This window comes from Phoenix dactylifera, chromosome 11 (genome assembly GCF_051530095.1).
Source record: "Phoenix dactylifera cultivar Ajwa chromosome 11, Ajwa_hap1_PhDact_Kaust_v1.1, whole genome shotgun sequence".
NCBI lineage: Eukaryota > Viridiplantae > Streptophyta > Magnoliopsida > Arecales > Arecaceae > Phoenix > Phoenix dactylifera.
Genome location: NC_143200.1, coordinates 12,696,183 through 12,715,454, shown reverse-complemented (window position 1 = coordinate 12,715,454; position 19,272 = coordinate 12,696,183). Strand labels below are relative to the sequence as shown.

The following is a 19,272-nucleotide window of genomic DNA, read 5'->3' as shown; positions in this document are numbered from 1 at the left end:
CGTGACCAAAGCAAAAAGTCACTTGGATGTCTATGATGAGAGCGCAAAAGTGCGATCTACACACAGCTTAAATTAATATTATTTCCAACAAATAATAATAAAAGAGCTGCATTAATTTCATATTTTTTTTATTTGGCACAAATCAGAGATAAAATGCACATTTGGTATAATTGGGTTCAGAAAGATGCATAGCCCCAAATCATACGCACCCAATCTCACTATGGCTTGGTCAAACCTATCATTCATCAAGCTCACAACCACAAGTAGCAGCCAAGCCTAATCACACTGGAGCAACACTTGGTGACCATTCAAAGGGAACGATCACAGCCATCCACCCTTTTGGCAAGCGATCAACTCTCCCATCCTTGCAACCCGTGAAACCCCCAGCATCCCGCTGATCTCGCCTGCAGCCATTCATGACCATCTCGGCGACCTCCCCAACAGTCCGCGATCATCTCCACAGCTTCCGAGCCCGTGATCCCCTTCTTCCGGACCTGTTTCAGCTCCAACGTCGCAGCAACCAACGCCCAGCATCCGTCCGCCTTCTCCACAGCATCCGCAAGGCAATCCTACCGCAATCGGCTCCCATTCTTCTTCCGCGAGTGAGCCAGCTTCCACTCCCATGCACAATCCCAGCGTCCGAGCAACCCGCGCCCAGCCGGGATCCGCCTCTCCCAAGCTCCAGCTCGCGCGATCGTGAAGGATTCCAAATCTCCCACGCATCTGCAACGCTCCTCCACTGATTCTTCCATGATCCCAGCTCCCGTATTAAGACCTCAGCATCCCACTGATTCCGCTTCATCTCCCAGCCGTTCGTGAAGTGTCGCAGCCATCCGCACGACGTCCGCTCCCGCGATCAGCTCCCGTGGCCGTCTCGTCCGCGGTCTTAGCCGTCCGCACACGATCCTCGGCGATGCATCCGGATGTCCATCGCTAGCTGGGAGGTTGGGGGATATATATATGAGGGGGGCTCGGACCGAGGGGGGGGAGAGGAAGAACAGAGCAGCCAGCCCCTTGGTTTCAAACGAAAAAAAAAGAGAGAAAGGGAAACAGGGGATCCCCTGTTTCTGAAAATAAAAAGAAGAAAAAAAATAGAGAGTGAGTAAGGGAGGGATGTTGATGTTTTTAATGGAAGGCTAAAGTCCTTTTGGCAAAGGGTGATGGTTGAATCCTTGTCATGTTGCTTTCATCAAGTATACTCTAATCTTTTATTCTAATTGTTTTATATCTATTGGTATGTTTTGAATTCTTGAATATTTATTTATTTGATAGATCTTTTATGGTTTATATATATATTGATGCATGGATTGTTTCGATTTTTGATTTGTCGTAGACGTAACCGGCACGATAAATACTTAGATGATGAATTCATGTTTTCAGATTGTATACTCCATGATTAGAACTACTCTATCTTATTAATCTTTAATCAAGAATCACCGAGTTTATTTATTGAAAGTAATATTGTTAAGAAGGATTCCGGATCCCTAGCCTTCTCTATATTCTTGAACTCTGTTTAATTATCTATTAATCCTCTGCTTTTAAATTTTGAAAATCAACTGAAAATTACATCTACAAATTACGCTAATAATCTATAGATCGTTCCCTGTGGAATCGACCTCGGACTTCCGAGTTATATTACTTGTGCGATTCTCCTACACTTGGGAGAACAGTTTTATTTTAGCATCAAGTTTTTGGCGCCGTTGCCGGGGAACGGCTGAGTTATTAGTATAATTTTAGATTTAATTTTTACCTTAGTAGTTAGTATTTTTCTTTTGAAAAAAAAAAATTGCATCTTTACTACTATTTTTAATTCCCTGCACAGTTTGACTCAAATTTGGTCAGCTAGTGCACGACACATTGTTGAATAATCTGAACGGTCTGATTGACATTCTGAGACTTTTAAGAACATTAGATTAATACAAAACCTTGCTGCTTTCTGTTTTGAATTTTCTGCATTTAATTGTTTTTAGGATCAGAATTTTATTGTTATTATATCTCATTAACCCTTGTTGCTAATTGAAAATTAAAAAAAAAAAGAAAGAGGAAAAACCTAAAATTTCAAATTTCAAATTTCAAATTTTAGAATTCAAATTTCAAACGTCAACTCATAAAATTTAAAAATATATATATATAATTAGTTTGCTTGATCACCTATTCAATGAAATTTAATGTCATGCCATAAAACATTAAAAAAAAAATCTCTTGATTGTTGCATATAGTGTAAGGCATCAACATAAAATATTCTAAGGGCTGAACCCATTTAAAAAGATAAGGTCGGGATTTCATCACTCGTCCTTAGCCCAAAAATCATCCCAGTGCATAAATGTCCCAAGCTTAACTAAAATCAACTAGACGTTGGCCCCTAAGGACATTCGAGCTCAATAGGACGAAGACCACCGAAAGTTGCACCAATTTCGCTCTGTGGCTTAGTTGATGTCTAGGCAAGCTTTGTCCCTATAAGGGAGACAGTTCATCTGTTCGAGGCAAGTGGGTTTTAAGTGGGACCTTTGCGAACGCATCGTGACCCCTGCACTTACCTGGGAGCTTATCTGGTCAACTCAGTTCATTAGACCGGATTGGAGGCTTAGGTGCCCTCTTCAAACCAGTTAGGAGCTGTCTAGAAATTTAAGAAAAACATTAGAAATTGAGGTGTAATGTTTTGTTGCATGTTTGATTGTAAATAGATTTTTGTTTTAGGGTATCTTTAGTTGGTACTTATAGTTATTTTTTTTATTTAAAAAAAAAAGAAAAAAAGAAAAAAAAGAGAGGGAATTATTTTGCATGTTAAAGTGGAATAGGGACGACACCGGTCGATTAAGTCATACAACTTTAGATCATCCCTTAGGACATACCTCTGAAATTCCTTCGCAATATCTCACACCTTGTGAGATGGCTGATCTAAATGAAGATGCGGGGAGTCACCACAATCGAGAACGAGAACCCCATGTTATGACTCTAAGACAATACCTACAACCGGCTAGGACTAGTCAGCCTTCATGCATAATTTTTCCTGATAATGTACGACATTTTGACATCAAACCAGGGGTAATCCAATTGCTGCCCAAGTTTCACGGGTTAGAGTCCGAGAGTCCGTATCTTCATTTGAAAGATTTTGAAGAATTGAGCATTACATTTAGAGTGCCGAACGTCACCGAGGATATCCTCAAGTTGACATTGTTCCCTTTCTCTCTAAAGGATAAGGCCAAAACATGGCTAAACTCGTTGCGACCTAGATCAATAAGAACTTGGCAAGATATGCAGAGAGAATTTTTAAAGAAGTTCTTTCCCACACAAAGGACCAACTTTTTAAAAAGACATATTAGCAATTTCCAACAAAAAGATAATGAAACATTTTATGAATGTTGGAAAAGATTTAAAGACCTTCTTCTCTCATGCCCTCATCACGGGTTCGAAACTTGGAGAACCATTAGCTTCTTTTATGAAGGTTTATCTCCACAGTTAAAACAATTTGTAGAGACCATGTGCAATGGTAGATTTTTAGAAAAACACCCTGATGAGGCGTGGGAATATTTGGATTCCCTTGCTGAGACTGCCCAACTTTGGGATAACGGGGATAGAAATACCAAGTCTTTACCTAAGCCTACTAGCTCTGTACAGGGAGGCCTTTACAACCTCAGAACTGAGGATGATCTTCATGCTAAAATGGCAGCCCTCACTAGGAAGGTAGAAGAAATTGAGCTTAGGAAAGTTGAGCCTGTCAAGACAATAGAGCTTAGAAATGAGTGTTGTGGTATCTGCGATATGTCGGGTCATACCACTACAGATTGTCCCACCATACCAGCATTCAAAGAAGTCTTGCACAATCAAGCAAATGCGATGAACTCCTACCAAAAGCCTTATAACGATCCATACTCGAATACCTATAATCCTGGTTGGAAGAATCATCCAAACTTTAGGTGGAGAAATGATCATCCTCAACAGTCACACCATTCAGCTCCTCCACCTTCTCAAACTCCAAATATCGAGGATACCTTGCAATCCATACAAACTTTTCTACAAGGTCAAGCTAATATCAATGCTCAAAATACTCGAAATTTTGAAGACATAAGGAACCAATTGTCAATGTTGACTACCGTCCTAAGTACCCAAGAGAAGGGTAAGCTTCCAGCTCAACCCCAACCTAACCCACAAGTGCACGGTATTAATAATACGGCTCCTTCTAGTTCGCATACAGAGCATGCAAAGAGCATCATGACTTTGCGTAATGGGAAAGTCATTGATCAAACCGTCCAATTGAGACCGCAAGTCACTTCTAATTCTGATGCTCCTAAAGTTGATGAAAGGGACAAAGATGAAGTTGAGGTCCCAACTTCTACCGAGAAAGTTGAATGCCCTTTTCCTCCACCTTTTCCACAACGATTAAAGCCGTTGCAAAAGCTCGAACCTAATTCTGAAATTCTTGAGCTTTTTAAGCAAGTAAAAATCAACATACCTCTTCTTGATGCAATCAAACAAGTACCTTCATATGCCAAATTTTTGAAGGACTTGTGTACTGTCAAGCGTCGATTAAATGTTAAGAAGAAGGCATTTTTAACTAAAAATGTGAGTGCTATTTTGCAGCACAACATTCTCCCTAAATATAAAGATCCAGGTTGCCCAACCATCTCATGCATCATAGGCGACTTTAGGATAGAGCGAGCATTGTTAGATTTAGGGGCGAGTGTGAATTTGTTGCCATATTCTGTATATGAGCAACTTGGTTTAGGTGAGTTGAAGCCAACCTCCGTCACTTTGCAATTAGCTGACAGATCAGTTAAAATTCCAAGGGGGATTATCGAGGATGTATTAGTCCAAGTAGACAAGTTCTACTTTCCTGTCGATTTTATTGTATTGGACACACATCCAGCTTCGAACTCACAATCTCAGATTCCTGTCATTTTAGGACGTCCATTCCTTGCGACTTCTAATGCATTAATTAATTGTAGGAATGGCGTCATGAAGCTTTCTTTTGGTAACATGACCTTAGAAATGAATATTTTTAATGTGTGCAAACAACCCAATGATTTCGAAGAGAGTAAAGAGGTTGACTGGGTTGAAACTATCGCGGAGGAATATTTGTTAGCTGAAGCATTTAACGATCCATCCGGCGATAGTTTAATTGATTGGTGTTCTAATGGCACCAATAAAGATGATTTGTTGGTCAAACCTAGTATGAATTTTTCGAACGCCATGATGATCAATGGGTGGAGACCAAAAGTAGAAAAATTTGAACAGTTGCCACCTCGAGAGGTGAAAATAGAACCATCCCATGAGCAAGCACCCAAGCTCGAATTGAAACCCTTACCAAAGGAACTTAAGTATGCTTTTCTTGGACCCGAAGATACTTTTCCTGTAATCATCTCGTCTGGACTTGATCATACCCAAAAAAAAAATTAATTGATGTTTTAAAGAATCATAAAGGAGCCTTAGGATGGTCTATTGCCGACTTGAAGGGAATTAGCCCCTTAATTTGCACGCACCGGATATATTTGGAGGACAATGCCAAAACCACAAGGCAAATGCAACGAAGGTTAAATCCTACGATGAGAGATGTGGTTAAGGCAGAAGTCCTCAAGTTGCTTGATGTGGGTATTATTTACCCAATTTCCGATAGCAAGTGGGTAAGCCCTACTCAAGTTGTTCCTAAGAAGTCGGGTTTGACGGTAGTAGAAAATGAACAAGGTGAACTAGTTCCAACTCGTGTCCCGACGAGTTGGCGCATGTGTGTTGACTACCGAAAGCTTAATTTGGTCACACGAAAGGATCACTTTCCTCTACCCTTCCTAGACCAAGTATTGGAGAGAGTTGCAGGGCATGCTTTCTATTGTTTTCTTGATGGCTATTCGGGATATTATCAAATTGAAATTTCACCAGAAGATCAAGAGAAGACCACCTTCACTTGTCCTTTTGGCACATTTGCTTTTCGACGAATGCCATTTGGGTTGTGTAATGCACCCGCAACATTTCAAAGATGCATGCTCAGCATTTTTGAAGACATGAACGAAAAATTTTTGGAAGTGTTCATGGATGACTTCTCCATTTTTGGTGACTCATTTGATGATTGCCTGTCACATTTACAAGCAGTCTTAGCTCGATGTATAGAAAAGAATTTGATACTGAATTGGGAGAAATGCCACTTCATGGTGCCAAAGGGAATTGTCCTAGGACACATTGTTTCATCAAAAGGAATGGAAGTAGATAGAGCTAAGACTGATTTAATTGCTAAGCTACCTGCACCCAAGACAGTTAGAGATGTCAGATCATTTTTGGGTCATGCCGGATTCTATAGGAGGTTCATTAAGGACTTTAGTGTCATAGCTCGACCATTATGTAACCTCCTATCCCTTGATACACCATTCAATTGGACTGAAACCTATTAGGAGGCATTCGAAAAGTTGAAGTCTATGCTTAGCACTGCACCCATTGTGCGACCATCCAATTGGTCATTACCTTTTGAGATTATGTGCGACGCTAGCGACTATGCGATAGGAGCTGTCCTAGGACAACGCAAGGATAATAAGCCATATGTCATTTACTATGCAAGCAAAACCTTAAACGATGCTCAAATGAATTACACTACCACCGAGAAGGAATTGCTTGCAGTAGTATTTGCCTTAGATAAATTTCGCTCTTATATCCTTGGTGCTCCTATTGTTATCTTCACGGACCATGCGGCACTAAAATATTTGTTGGATAAGAAAGAAGCCAAACCACGCTTAATACGATGGATACTTCTACTCCAAGAATTTGATATCACTATCAAAGATAAAAAAGGAGTAGAGAATGTGGTTGCTGACCATTTATCACGATTAGTTTTTCATGATTCAGTGCCACAGTTTTTCATCAAGGACTCATTTCCTGAAGAGCAGTTGTTTGCACTTTCTAGCATACCATGGTATGCAGATATTGTAAATTTTCTTGTTACAAGCCGGATGCCGGAGCATTGGGGGTCGACAGATAGAAAAATTTTCTTGCGCGAAGTAAAGAATTATTACTATGACAAATCCTATTTGTTTAAATATTGCAATGATCAAATCTTTAGACGATGCATACCGGATCATGATATACAAAGCGTACTTTCTTTCTGCCACACTGATGCTTGCGGTGGACACTTTGCCTCTAAGAAAACTGTTGCAAAGGTCTTGCAATGTGGTTTCTATTGGCCTACTATGTTCAAAGATGCCCACGAGTTCTGCAGGACATGTGATCCATGTCAACGTATTGGAAGCCTAACTCGTAGGCAAATGATGCCTCTTCAACCCATTACTATTATCGAAATTTTCGATTGTTGGGGCATCGATTTTATGGGCCCATTCCCACCATCTTTTAGATATGAGTACATTTTAGTTGGGGTCGAGTATGTGTCCAAATGGATAGAAGCTGTTGCTTGTAGGACCAATGATCACAAACCTGTCCTGAAGTTTTTAAAAGAAAATATTTTTTCACGATTTGGGATGCCTAAGGTTATAATTAGTGACGGTGGAAAACACTTTTGTAATAAGCCTTTTGAGACATTATTAAAAAAGTATGGTGTCACCCACAGAGTTGCTACCCCATATCACCCGCAAACTAGTGGCCAGGTAGAGTTAGCCAATCGAGAAATCAAGCGTATTTTAGAGAAAACGGTGAACCCATCACGAAAAGATTGGTCCTTGAAACTATCAGATGCATTATGGGCTTATCGTACTGCATACAAAACCAATCTTGGCATGTCTCCCTACCGGCTAGTCTACGGTAAAGCGTGTCATTTGCCCGTAGAAATAGAACATAAATCGTATTGGGCAATTAGAAAATTAAATTTTGATTTACAAGATGCCGGTCTAGCTAGAAATTGCAATTAAACGAGCTTAATGAGATTCGCAGAGATGCTTATGACAACGCTAAAATTTGCAAAGAACGAATGAAGATCTTACATGATAAATCAATTTTGAAAAAATCTTTTGAACCTTTGCAAAAAGTTCTTTTATATGATTCCCGCTTACATCTATTTCCTGGTAAGTTACGATCAAGATGGACAGGTCCCTACATCATAAAAACTGTTTTTCCACATGGGGCGGTAGAGATTGAGAATCCACGGGATGGTAGATTTTTTAAGGTAAATGGACACAGGTTAAAACCTTTTCTTGAGAATTTTTCAGATGAAGAGGATTCCTTTTCCTTGGGGGAGCCTTCTTATGACTGAACATGAAGGCAAAGGTATGTGTATATTAGTCAGAATTATTTTTCTAGTTTTGTAGGTCTTATTTTCTGGATATCAGCAGCTCAAGGTATTCCTCTTCTCTCCAATATTATTTTCTCTACTGTCTCTCGTATATAGTTTTCTTGTATCTATTACATTGAGGACAATGCAATGTTTAAGCTGGGGGGAGGGAAGTATTTTAAAAAAAAAAAAAAAAAAAAAACTTACTTTTGCATTTGATTTATTCTATTACTTTCTTTTCTAAGCAAATGCACATGTATTTTCATATTGAGTTTGTGCAACTATTACGGCAAGGAACACATGCATATTATGACTGATCAGAGACCTATTATTAGATCCCCACACATGCACTTAATGATTATAGGAAGGCCTCAGGAGTTCATATTTGTTTAATGCATTTTTGTTAAGCCGTATCTGTAAAAGAAGTATGAGTATCCTTGTCCGTACTATAAGGTTCATGATTTGGTTTTCACATAAAGAAAGAAGTTGAATACCCTAGCTAGATCACCTAAGTGCCTTATGTTCCGACCTTGGTTGACCTATAGCCACAATGCAGTCACGTTATATGGTTCAGTTTACCTTCTCTTTTTATTGCAAAAAAAAAAAAAAAAAAAGATGACAAGTCTGACCTCGTGGTGTAGTCTGGTTCGAGTAATTAAGCCCGAGGGGTGTTTCACCTAATGCCTTGAGCCAACTGGATCAGGAGTCATTGGCCGAAAACTCGCTACATGGACCTTACTAGAGCCTAAGGAGGTTGGATTATTGTAATCGTCATATGTGTTTAAAAATAAAAATAAGCATGAATAGGGTTGGTCAGACTGAACCCAGTGACATGTGGTAATGGCTGGTTTGACTCCATTAATTTGGAACTCTGTGTACTTTGGATGTTTAGTTGGGATTGATAGCTCCTTCTTTATATGCGAACCATTTTTGACAAATTTAGACAACATGAGATATTCTGAAAATTTGATGGATCAGGGTCTAATAAATTGTAGTAAACTCTTGTGAACTTGAGTAGTGCACCTAAAATTCAAGCGGTACCATGCTGTGGTGGAGGTATTAGTGCTCTAAGAAAGTCATCTGTTTATGCATACTACACTTCAGTATTACCCTTGCTTCGATAGTTGCCATGCTTGAAAAAAATATATATCACGTGTGCATTGACTTAAATTTCATTATATATCATTTTATGAATGATGTTTGTGGGTAACATCACTGCATACCCTCACGAGACAACACTCGTCCACTAGGGTAACCTAGGGGTTTAACGGCTTGTTGCACGTGCTAAGTGCAATCGTGATACCCTACGAAAGTGGGTACATATCTTAGTTTTATGTCTTTAATTTTAATAAAAAGTCAAATGATTGACCAACACTTTTTGTACTCTCATATTATTATTTGCTCGTTAATTGCTAGAGACTAGCAATAAGCTAGTTGGGGGGTGTGATGAGAGCGCAAAAGTGCGATCTACACACAGCTTAAATTAATATTATTTCCAACAAATAATGATAAAAGAGCTGCATTAATTTCATATTTTTTTTATTTGGCACAAATCAGAGATAAAATGCACATTTGGTATAATTGGGTTCAGAAAGATGCATAGCCCCAAATCATACGCACCCAATCTCACTATGGCTTGGTCAAACCTATCATTCATCAAGCTCACAACCACAAGTAGCAGCCAAGCCTAATCACACTGGAGCAACACTTGGTGACCATTCAAAGGGAACGATCACAGCCATCCACCCTTTTGGCAAGCGATCAACTCTCCCATCCTTGCAACCCGTGAAACCCCCAGCATCCCGCTGATCTCGCCTGCAGCCATTCATGACCATCTCGGCGACCTCCCCAACAGTCCGCGATCATCTCCACAGCTTCCGAGCCCGTGATCCCCTTCTTCCGGACCCGTTTCAGCTCCAACGTCGCAGCAACCAACGCCCAGCATCCGTCCGCCTTCTCCACAGCATCCGCAAGGCAATCCTACCGCAATCGGCTCCCATTCTTCTTCCGCGAGTGAGCCAGCTTCCACTCCCGTGCACAATCCCAGCGTCCGAGCAACCCGCGCCCAGCCGGGATCCGCCTCTCCCAAGCTCCAGCTCGCGCGATCGTGAAGGATTCCAAATCTCCCACGCATCTGCAACGCTCCTCCACTGATTCTTCCATGATCCCAGCTCCCGTATTAAGACCTCAGCATCCCACTGATTCCGCTTCATCTCCCAGCCGTTCGTGAAGTGTCGCAGCCATCCGCACGACGTCCGCTCCCGCGATCAGCTCCCGTGGCCGTCTCGTCCGCGGTCTCAGCCGTCTGCACACGATCCTCGGCGATGCATCCGGATGTCCATCGCTAGCTGGGAGGTTGGGGGATATATATATGAGGGGGGCTCGGACCGAGGGGGGGAGAGGAAGAACAGAGCAGCCAGCCCCTTGGTTTCAAACGAAAAAAAAGAGAGAAAGGGAAACAGGGGATCCCCTGTTTCCGAAAATAAAAAGAAGAAAAAAAATAGAGAGTGAGTAAGGGAGGGATGTTGATGTTTTTAATGGAAGGCTAAAGTCCTTTTGGCAAAGGGTGATGGATGAATCCTTGTCATGTTGCTTTCATCAAGTATACTCTAATCTTTTATTCTAATTGTTTTATATCTATTGGTATGTTTTGAATTCTTGAATATTTATTTATTTGATAGATCTTTTATGGTTTATATATATATTGATGCATGGATTGTTTCGATTTTTGATTTGTCGTAGACGTAACCGGCACGATAAATACTTAGATGATGAATTCATGTTTTCAGATTGTATACTCCATGATTAGAACTACTCTATCTTATTAATCTTTAATCAAGAATCACCGAGTTTATTTATTGAAAGTAATATTGTTAAGGAGGATTCCGGATCCCTAGCCTTCTCTATATTCTTGAACTCTGTTTAATTATCTATTAATCCTCTGCTTTTAAATTTTGAAAATCAACTGAAAATTACATCTACAAATTACGCTAATAATCTATAGATCGTTCCCTGTGGAATCGACCTCGGACTCCCGAGTTATATTACTTGTGCGATTCTCCTGCACTTGGGAGAATAGTTTTATTTTAGCATCAGTCTATCCACTCGTCAGTGACTTACTTGATGCTGCAGTTGTATAACTAGAACTTAGACCTGCGATGCCTTTGTTAATCATGATGAGATTACTGTAGTTTGACGAGCACATAAACATGGGCATTAAGGATCCTTGTGGTGCAAATTGGCTGCAGTAGGTTCACTGTCAGATTAGGGTTGCATCTAGATGGGATCTATTGACCTTGATAGATTAGGAGTGATTCTATGTGATTTATGAAACTAAGTTCAAAAGACCTTGGCCAAGGTAGTTTTGGAAAAAGAGTTTTCCAATCTCGAACTTGAGTCAAATAAATTTGACATATGACAGACAATGAGGCTTGATAAGTTATCCATAACCTCCATCTTGTCAGGATCCACGATAGAGGTACTGTATCATACGCTAACTACACCTAGAGGTTCATCCATTCTATTCTGTTGGGTTGCCATTATATGCTGCTAGGTGTCACTAGTGGATTGTAAGACTCGAAGGCATTCACTTGATGATCAGTGAATCCTGAAGAGAAGAGTTGAAATTATTTCAACCCATTGAAAGGAGTTTCAATGATATTGTGATAGAGATCAAAATATATCTTACTTTCAGATAGAATAGAACCTATGGGGTCACACACATAAGAGGTTTTGATCGTTCCGACGCTTGGATTGCGATTTAAAATCGTAATAGATCTTGATTGTCAATTTGATTGACAATTGGTTTAACCCACTAAGAGTTAGTGAGTTAAAGAAGAACATTTTGCAATTAGTAATTGGGCTTAATCAATTAGAATTTCTTATTAGATAAAGAACTTAATTCATGAAGACCAATTTGGATCCTAATTGGATTAGGATTCACATGAATCAATATGGAGAATATATTGGGTCCTAATTGGATTAGGATTCAATTAATCAAGAGGGACCAAATGTTTTCTAATTGGATTAGAAAATTTAAGCATGAAAGGAAAGGAGTATCCTTTCCTTCATGCGGGCCATAGCAAGGGAGAAAACAAGGAGGGGCGTCCGCCCCTCCTCCTTGTCACACACCCAAAGGAAGGAGGGGGCGTCCTCCTCCTTTCCTTCTTTGGTTCCACATGCCACATGGAGGGGCATCCGCCCCTCCTCTTTCTCTTCTTCCCCTGGATTGCCATACGGCTCAAGAAGAGCCCTTGATTCTCTCCAATTTCTTTTAAGTAAAGGGTGTGGAAAAATTAAGTAAGAAGTGTGCAAGAATTATGTAAGAGGTGTGGTAGAATTTGGAGAGATGAATTAAGGAGTGATTTCTCATTGAAATTATTTCTTGTTTAGATAGGCATGAGATGCCTATAAAAGGAGATGTAGCGTGAGGGCTTATAAGCATTGGATGTGCATCAATTTCAGCCGCCCACCCTCTTCCTCCTTCTCCTTCCAGGCGTGAGCAAGAGAAGAAACAGTGTCTTTGTCCTTCTTCTTCCCCTCAAGGTAATCAAGGAGTTGATTAAAAGAGAGAAAAAATTAGCCATCAAGAGAAAATCTCTGCAAGGGAGCTAGCACTCCGGTGAGATCAACGTTCTTAGAGCGATATACCTCATGTGGATACCTGTAGAGGCCAGATGCTTGTGCGGCTTCAAGCGAACCAAATACAGTGATCATCAGATAGCAGTGAAGATCTACCCGCTCAAAGGTCAAGATAGGATCTTTACAATCCTTTATAATTCAGAATTATAGTAGATATGCAATTAATCTAGTTTTTAATTTTCATCTTTCCTTAGATTTCATAATTTTCTGAGTTAGAGAACTCAGATTTTTTTTGAAATCTACGTTTTCTAGGATGTTCATGAGATGAACGACCCCGCGCGTGTCTTTTCGCTGCGATCGTTGCAATGCGTACGGGGGTAACCTGACATAACCTTATCGGGGAGGATCTTCATGAAGATCTAACTTTAGTCTTGGTTTGCGTTGCGTTGTTATTTATTCTTTGTATGAGTTTGTACTATGCCTCGGCCTTTCACTGTGAATAAATGGTTGAAAGAGAACAAAGTATTACTTTCTCACAAGTGGTTAAAAGAGAACAAAATAAGTAGATAATAAGATAAATATAGGTTAAATGTTAGAATAATTTCAAAATATGAGCTTGCACTGATTGTGTATTTTCGTTTTATAAAACGGATTAGACGTATGACTCATAATGGTTCTATGATTAAGCCCAATATGATGTGTGATCATTTTATTTTATGGGCTTTTAATTCACTTTGGATGTATAGGATTGAGTGTTCATCGTTTCCTGTCTAACTAAAAATATGCTAAACAGATCGTTGTTAGAACCGACGAATAAAAGTTAAATTTAAATTTTTACTCTTACCTGTTCTACTCGAAGAATAGCGGTTGTAAGAGGTCGATCCACAGGGAGGCGATTGGAGTTGCATAAAAATTAGAACATTCACTCGGATTCAAAATTGACTTTTGAATGATGAAAGAAAAAACATTATGTCGGGGATATTGACTGATTTCCTGGTCTACCAGAGAATTATTTTTTATTGAAATCAACTAGAGGACATATACTTAAATTTAAAAAGCATTTATATATTTAATAAAAAAAGAAAGCTCTGAACTAAAATGGATGAAAACAGTGCTAGGAATATTGAAGACTAGAACATCGATTTCATGAAAGAAATTTTAATGTATTAAAGAAAGATTACAAAATCTGAGGAACGGAAATTAAAAACAACATAAATTAAAAACTTTAGCATAAATAAAACTCTTATTTAAACTAAATCTAAAAATCCCAAAATAACATGTTTCAAAATAAAACTCTTACTAAAAAATTAAAACATTGCTCTCAATTAAACTAAAGAAATAGGAACAACATAATGCCCAAAATCACTAATACACAAATTAAAAACATAACTTCTAAAAAAATAAACAACAAAAACAATAAAAAAAAACTAAGGAAGCGTGATGCTCTGTTTTCAAATCTGAAAACAGAGCATTACTCTTCCCCTCTTTCTTCTCTCACAAACAGAACGTTCCCCTCTCCTTGGACAAAAACCAGCCGAGCTCTTCCCTCCTTCCCTGGTTCTTGGCCTCAACCCCAAAACCGAGCACACCCCCCTTCCTCTTCTTCCTTCTCCTCTTATAGCCGCGGACGGACGCCTGATGCGGAAGGGAGATGGCAGACGTGGTGAGGACGCGGGGAGGAGTCGATCACGGACGAGATCCGGGCGCTGGGAGTAGGCTGGATCGCTGATCACGGGCGGAAGCTTCGTGGACGGCTGCTGGGAGAAGAATGCGGAGGAGTGGATCACGGCTGGGGACGCGCTGAAATGGAAGAAGCGATCATCCGAGATCGCACATGGAATGGAAGGCGATCCGAGATCGATGGGACGACGCCGTGGACGCTGGGGCTTCCTTCTTTGGGTGCTGCTGGGAGCTGAAGCGGAAGGTGGGCTGCTGGCACGCGGTGGGAGAAACGCGGACGGCAGGAGCGAAACTGGTGCTGGGATTTCGGGATCACGGAAGGAAGGCGTCAATGATCGTTGGAGCTCGGATGCGGCGTCGGAGGCTGGGATTCTGGCTCGGGATTCCTTCTTTGGACCTTGGTTGAGAGGCGGGCTGGTGCGAGGAGCCAGACGCGATCGCTGGGAGCTTAGATCACGGCTTGAATAGGGAAGGAGGATGGCTGCGTTGGAAGGAGCTGGGAGACACCAAGTTCTATCCAATTAGTCATATAGAAAAAAATAGTGTGATATGAAATTTGGCTTGTAGACGGGTCATCTATTCTGGCTGGAGGTCAAGTGCAATTCTTTCAAGTCATGGGTCACCCAGCACCTTATAGTTATGATATAGCCAATTTAGATTTGCTCAAAATTATTTTCCAAAAGCACAAAAGAAATGGACCCGATTCGGACCCAAACCCGACTCGGATCTGAACCCGACTCGGACCCGATTTGAAGTCGAATTTGTACTCAATGTGCATTTTATCTCTAATTTATACTAATCTATGTTAAACCCAAATATAATATTAATCCAGTGAATTTATCATTATCGGTTAACAATAACACTAATTTTAGTAACATGTAGGTCGCACTTTTGTGCTCTCATTGCAACCCCCAACTAGCTTATTGCTAGTCTCTAGCAATTCAGTGCGAAAATGATAAAATGAGAGAGCAAAAGTGTTATTTATTATATAAATATCCTAAGATAAATACTCACTTTCGTAGAGCATTACGATTGCACTTAGCATGTGCAACAAGCCGTTAAACCCCTAGGTTACCCTAGTAGACGAGTGTTGTCTCGTGAGGGTTTGCAGTGAAGTTACCCACAAACTTCAATCCCAAAATAAAATTTGGTTTGTGAAATGAAAGTCTTATTTCAAGTACATAACTGATAAGAATTTCAAAAGCACACAAGGTTTTAATTACTAAGTAGCCCAATTTCTAGGTTAGTATGCACTTTAAGTTGAAGTTATTAAGTTTTCCGTTAGGAAGTTGTAAGACTTATTTATACTTGAGTGCTCAGTGAAGTTTGGACCATGCACAAGCTAAGGTTTTGGATCTCCAAAATATCGCTAATATTAGTAGTTTCCAAGAATTGGTCGGACAAGACCTATTTGCTGATTCAAAATCATCTTTTCTGCAGGATTTCGAGAGCTGTGGATGTTTACTTTAATACCTCATGGGCTTTATCTGTAATATTTCAGTTTACTCGAATTTTTACAACGACGGCTTTCACACTATTGTCTTTCTTAAGGTCAATATACATTTTTTTTTTCATTTTTTTTTTGCATTAAAGAGAAATGATAATGTATATATTGTGCACTTTTACTCCTGTGATGATTCCTCCATGTAGCGAGCAATTAGTCGACAATTCTCACACCAGTTGGCATGAGGTGTCGGGCATCAAGACTCTCCTACGGACCTATGCTCGGGTTCCTCATCACAAGCCCGCTGACCTTTGACAATAGGTAGCCCTTTTCGATGTACCTGACTAAATCCACCATTTTTTTTTTTTTGGATCAGAAAAAGATGGTTCATCAGGATTCGAGGTTGCTACCATATTCTCAACACAATATCGAACCTATACCTTAGAAAATGCAGGCCAGATGTGTTGTGAAATTCAAAGCACTAATTAGCTTACAACTCACTAAAAGGAACTTAATAAAAAGAACTCACTTTGTACTACTTCCAACTAGTCATTGGGCTCTTAGATTTTATATACCTTGTGTGTTGTGTATATATATATATATTCAAAAATTTTAACTAAAAACTTTTTTTTATTATTATAAAATTTCACATGCGTAAAAATATCCCCAAACCTAAATCTAACATTGTGGTGCGGACACGAATACTGGACTGATTATTGTGCGGGATTATGGTCGTCGCAGGAAGACGGTCCAGCCACTTTCATTGTGGCTGGATTGATTGATGTTTTCTTTTATTATTATTTATTTTGATAGGATTAGTTTGCATATTGTCTTGTGAGGACCTATTTCGAATTGTTTTTTTTTATGAGGACTTATTTGTTATTTGGTGGCCCTATATATATATAGGGCATGCATTTGTTATTTTTTTTAATGAATTATTGAATGAAAATTGGTCTTCTTCTTCCTCCTCCTTTTCTCCTCCTCCTTCTTCTTCTTCCCCTCTTCCCCTCTTTTTTTTCTCTGTATTTCAATCCGTACTTCCGTCCTGCATCAGCTTTGGTATCAGAGCAGGGCTGACTTTACCTCTGTTGCTGAAGTCAAAGGATCCAGTTTATGGACGGACCCCCGCCGATTCCTTTTCGGCCTTTTCCTCATCTATATTTTGCTGGAGTAGTTGCACCGCGGACACCGGATCGTACAGAGGGTTCCTGCACAACACGCATTCCGAAGAAGAAGGGACGTTCCCTTTCTTCTTTGTTTTCTTCCCTCTCCTTGATCTCATCTCCCGTGACGGCCGTGAGGAAAAAAGGGGCAAAGCCCTCCCGTCGGCCGCTTACCGCCTGTCGCCATTCCACCAAGCCTCCTCGCCATACGCCGTCATCGCCTTCGTCCCCCACCACCACCGTCTCCTTTCCCTCTCCCTTCCCTCTCGGTCCCTGCACAGAAGGGAAGACCCCGTCGCCAGCTACCCCACAGTGACCCGAGCGGCGAATAAGCCGCCTTCTCCCTCTTTTCCCCCCCCCCCCCCCCACCCCTCTCACCGTTTCCCTTCCGGCCGCCGCTACACAGGCGCCAACCACTGCCTTCACCCTGCAGCGCCGCCGAATCGCCATTGGAAGCCACCGCGTTGCCGTGGAAGTTTCGGCCGCACCCTACAGCCACCGCCCGTGGCCGAAGCTCGAAGAAGGACGCCACCTCTTCACGAGACGCCGCCCCAGCACTTTCCTCCGCCGGTGCAACGCCCCCCCGCACCCACCGCCGCAAAATCCGGCGAGATCCGGCGGAAGCGAACGGGCGATTGAAGGTTGAAGGTGATCTACCGTACGGGTAAGGTCTGCACCCGTTAGCCCGTTAACCCATTATCCATTAACCCGAGTTATTTCAAAAAAAAAAAAAAAAAAAAAAAAAAAGAAATTTGCGGGTCGGATTGTCCAGTGGGTGGTCTGTTAACCCGATAACCCGGCAACCCGATTTGATTCAAAAAAAAAAAAAAAAAAAAAAAAGAAAAAAAGAAAAGAAGCTGCACGTGACGCGTAAGTCACGCACGTGCTCTTCCCTTTCCCCTTTCCTTATTTCCCGATTTCTTCTTGGGTTTTCCGACCACCGTTTCTGCCATTCCCGCCGCTCCTTCTCAGCCGTCACCACTCCTCCTCCGCCACCCACTCTGCCGTCCACTGCTCTCTGCGCTCCCGCCCGTTTCCACAGCCGCTGCTATCTCTGCCGCGTGCACCACCGCGCCGCGCGCCGCCCCCGCTCTTCCGTGCCGCCGCTCGCCGCTGTTCGTCGCCGCCTGCTGCCGCACTGCCGCGCCGCCGGGTTGCTCTCACCGCCGCGCCGCCGCGTTGCCGTCGCCGCCGTCGACTGCTGGACCGCCACTGTCGCTTCCCCTGCCAACAGTTGCTCCCACCTCCACCACCGTATCCCGCCCTCCCACCACCGCAACTTTCTGCCTTCCACTGCTGACAGCGCTCCCCGCTCGCTCCCCACCGCCGCTGCCACGCCTGCTGCTGCACCACAGCGCTGCGCGCCGCCCCTGCCCTTCTTTACTGCCGCTCGCCGCTGCTAAGTCGCCGCCGCGCTGCTGCTACATTTCGCCATCGCCGGTCACCGCGCCATCAGCCATCACGAACTGTCCCGACCAAAGCCGCCATCAGTTTTTCTGATCACCTTTCACGGAGGTCTCCGTGACCCCTTCTCTGCCACCGGTCGTCATCGAGCTCCTGTTCTACATCTCTGTAGACCACGTCTCTTCTGCGAGCCTCTCTCCAGACCAGGTCAGCGCTGTTCTCCCATTTCCTGCAGATTCAATTTGCTCAATTAAGTTGGCATTAATTTTCTTAATTTGTGCGTGGTACTGCGTCTACAAATCCAAAATACACGCGTTCACACACGTTCACAAGACAAACAGAAACCCTAGTAGCAGCACTTTTAATATTAACTGTGGAGCTAGATCAATTCGGGGAAACATACGTGGCTCCGTACCCTCTTGCATAGTCCGAAAACTTAGTACTACTGGACTGCATTACTTGTTGGCCTGCGCTTCATAGTAATTTACAGTTTGCTATGACTATTTGCTAGAGAGTAGTTTTAGTTTATATTGAGCATCTACTTTGCAATTGTGAATTCATTTCATGCATTAGGTCTACTTAGGAACCTTTATAGTTGGTCGGCTAATACATTTTGTTATTCATTTTATGCATCTACGTAGTGGTCGTGTCGCATCTCATCTTGAGTCCCCCCTAGACATGGATTCCAAAATTGAAGCCCTATTAAAAGCTATCCATGACACTAATACCCAAGTCCAAGCAAACAACGCCCAAATTCATGACCTAACCACAATGTCCACCCAGGTTAATACTCGACTCGA

The 19,272-nt window shown here is 41.7% G+C and overlaps 1 pseudogene; it reads left to right on the top strand.

The window, feature by feature from the left end:
• Nucleotides 1–3,221: 3,221 nt before the first annotated feature.
• Nucleotides 3,222–18,471, top strand: LOC149751629 (uncharacterized; annotated as a pseudogene).
• The last annotated feature ends 801 nt before the right edge of the window (nucleotides 18,472–19,272 follow it).